The 3,759-nt window shown below is 42.4% G+C and overlaps 1 pseudogene; it reads left to right on the forward strand.

The window, feature by feature from the left end:
* The first annotated feature begins 2,813 nt into the window (after positions 1–2,813).
* Positions 2,814–2,929, forward strand: LOC112484641 (annotated as a pseudogene).
* Positions 2,930–3,759: the final 830 nt, after the last annotated feature.

A 3,759-nucleotide genomic window follows, 5' to 3' on the forward strand; every position in this document is an offset into this window, starting at 1 on the left:
CCTCTCTCGGCGGCGTCATTTTCTCTTGCCCTTGACTTGGTCTCGTGCGTGCTGCGCAGGCGCGCGCCGTGCGCGTTGGTGGCCTGAGAGCACCGGCTGCCCCACCGAGTTCGTGTGAGTGCGCTCCGTGGTGTCCGCACCTTGACAGAATCACCTAAGGACACATTTCTCAGAATGTACCCCATCGTTAAGTGGCACGGGACTGTATGCAAAAATTCTTAAATAACATAAACTTCCAAATTATGAGTGTTTAGGATTAAATCATTTTAGGTTAAATTATTTAGATACTTACCTATAATGTATTTATATATGTTACATAAATAAATACAGCCAAATGTAATAAAACGTCACCAATAGCTTACTGAATTTCCTAATAATTTTATTTAAGGGAATGTCATCGATGTATGTGAAGCAGACGAAGCGACAGTCTGCCTTACTGAATTAAGTGCTTGACTGCCGTCGACCTCATACTTGTGTGCACAGGGAGCTGTATGGGTCACTAACACAGACAGCAAAAAAAAAAGTCATTCCATAACCTGATTAACTCTTGACAGTCACCCCAAGTGGCGGTGGCACTAACCAAAAATAATTTTAGTTCACTTATCCTTTTATAAATTGGAAAACAGTAGCAGGGTTGAAAGACTGTACCTTTCAAAACGAAATGATCAAATCCATCGAGTGTACCATTTTGATGCAATTTATTCACTGATGCTGATAATATTTTAAAGAAACTGTCAGCATGGCTGTAAGATCAATGCCAGCGAAATATTTTGTTTACAGTTTAACCTCCATTTCCCCTACACTTTAGGATTTTAATGCCGATGGCAGTTGCATCTGACTCTATTGATCTAGTTGAAAATTAAAGGGCAAATAAAAGCAACTGAATACTGTCATCAACCGTTCTCATCCTGGGCGGCTCGGTTCATGAGCACGTGGTATGCTGCACAAAATAAAACTTCGTCTATGTATTTGTTCTTCTTTACATTAGAATCAAAGCTGAAAAAATATTGACAAATTCTAATAATAACTGTTTATGTAATGTCCTCTAACGAGAAGCATTTTATAAACACTATTCTTAGACCCATTGTGCTCTACATAATTATATAATTATATAATTTCATAATCCTCTACTAATTCCACTTGCCTCCAGAACCCCATTAAATGCCTGTCGTAGCCCACATCTTGCATTGCATTGACAGCTGCCAAGCAAGTCAGCTGCAGACTTTTTAACTTACTATACTGACATATTTGCTCATTAAATGAACTGCGTCCTGGATAAGATAGTGCACTCCAGCCGTTCCATGAATGACTTACTTGTCTTCTACATGCTATTCGGAAATCCCGGGAATGAATCAATCAAGCCTAAAGCAAACTGTTAAGGTGCACAATTTTATTGTTCGATTTAATGCAAGCCAATTATTAAAAGAAAAGATTCATTATACGTATTTAAGGATATATTGACAATAATCGGAATTTTCCCCTTCCCGATATATTCGTGCATTGCCGTACATGAAATGTTTTTCCTTTCTTTAAACTGAAAAATAAGCGCCAGCAAGAAGCTATGTTTTGCAGCATACAAATCTGTTATTTAATCTTTGCTGACATAAAATATATTCATTCTTCATTTTTCTCTCACTTTAAAGAAAAGATTATATTTACTTCCTCACAGATATAAAAGGGTGCCAAACCATGCTATTGGAAAAGCACTCAGCAGTATGGGCAGTGCTGGAGAAAATCTCACTGAGGGACAGCCCAGCTGCCGCTCACGAAGCCCACGTTTCCTCTGCCAGGCCGGACGCTTGTTGAGCACATGGCAAATGGCCTGGGCGGGGCAGTCAGCGCTGGGACCCCATCTCCTTCCTGGTAACAGACCCCTCCTTGTCATTCAAATGCTGCGTCTTTTTAAAATTTATACTACTAATTTCCTTTCTCTTGGCACCTGTAAGGACGAAATGCTAGTGTGTAACGAACGGTAACAAAACACCTAGAGTTGAATGAAAAGATTTTAAATGCAAAGCAAATGCAGCTGACCATTTCCGTTAGTTGAGCAAAATAAACAAAGGTGACGTGCCCAAGCTCCCCCGATCTTCCATCCTCTGGTCTCGCTCCAGTGGCCCCGTTTTCACTCTAATATGAAGTTTTCTGGCTTTTTGCACAAGCCAATTAAACTTTACATAACAATTTCTTTTCCAACAGATTAAACAAGCCACCGAGAGATGGAAAAATGATAATGGAACGGCTGGGGAATAAGCAATATAACACTGAATGGTTTTGGAACTTTAAGATGCTAAGTTTCTTTAATATATTCAGCAGTTTTGGCAGCGTTAGTGTCTAGATAGTTCCTAGAGCATCTGCCTAGACACACCCCCTTCCTGAGGCCTGTCCATCCCCGGTGGCTCAGACCATCAGGCCCTGAGGTCACTGTGAGAACCTGGACTCATATAGAAACAGGTCCCGGACAAGTCCCCTCCGACACCGCACACCCTAGGCTCGGTGAGAGGTCAGGGAGAGGCACGCGTCTGACATGGCCAGATGCCCTCTCCCAAAAGCTAGGAGTGGGAACCTGAAGGAGGTGGGGTCAGAGCTGAGCCTCAGGTCATGCAGACTCTGCCAAGGCTCCATGTTGAAGGCAGACGGGGGCCCTGCGGACCAAAACAGCTGGCTGCACAAGTGAGGACAATAAGCGACCGAGACTCACGATTAGAAATGGAACGTGGCGGACGTGGTTCCAGTGTAGCGGTGAGCACGTCCGCTTTACACGCAGAGGGTCCTGGGTTCGCGCCCCAGTGGAGCCACGGTCCATGGGGTCCATGGTCTACGGCCACGCTGCCCTGAACAAGCCCGATGTCTGATCTCGGAAGCTAAGCAGGGTCGGGCCTGGTTAGTACTCGGATGGGAGACCACCTAGGACGACCAGGTGCTGCAGGCGTAAAATAATAATAACAAATTATATAAAAAACGGAACATGGTTTTCCTGGCAGTGTCCTGTTTCTTTGGTCCGTAGATGGTGCCGGGCCGTTTGAGTTTTCATCAGTGTGCCGTTTTCCTTAGCAAACGCTCCCCTGTACCGGGGCTGGTTTGGATGTGTTTGTTTCTCTTAATAAGGATTCCAGATGTAGAGGCAAAACAGTAAATACTTTATGTTCCGTTTCAAAAGAGACATTTTCGATCGTTTTCTGTTTTTCGTAATTTAAGTTGCGAGCATTTGCAGCTTGCTTTCTTAGTGTTAAGTAATGACTTCATGGCTGAGCCTTGAGAACGTCTCTAGGGAACAGACGTTAGAAAGTTAAGGAGAGTAAAATCTTCCCTTGCTCGAGGCTATGAAGGCTGCCATTTGAAGCTGCATCACCTTCAAAAACGTAACTCTGATGAAGAGTTAAACTGAGAACATCCAGTTCCCAGGCTTCTACCTCGTTCAGTGTAAAGGTTTGCACAAAAATATGCAGTATCGCCCTGTTGTTTATTACTACAAACTGGAAATACTATTTTATCAAGAGATTTTTAAAGACAGACTTGAGAGTGATATTTCCTATAAATAGGAGCACTTAAATTTGATACGCTGTAATTACACTGTGTGCCTTGCTTAATAATGCAGTACACAGTTCATAAAATTTTAATTGACAGCTATTTACTTCTAAAAACTGAATACTTGTGAAGTATCCTTGCTGAAATGGAGAAATTCCTCCTTCTTTATACTTGAAGATGCAATAAAACATATAACTGATCTTGGCTTCATTACTTCTAACTGGAATAAGGTTT

Source organism: Pteropus alecto, unplaced genomic scaffold (assembly GCF_000325575.1).
Source record: "Pteropus alecto unplaced genomic scaffold, ASM32557v1 scaffold17, whole genome shotgun sequence".
NCBI lineage: Eukaryota > Metazoa > Chordata > Mammalia > Chiroptera > Pteropodidae > Pteropus > Pteropus alecto.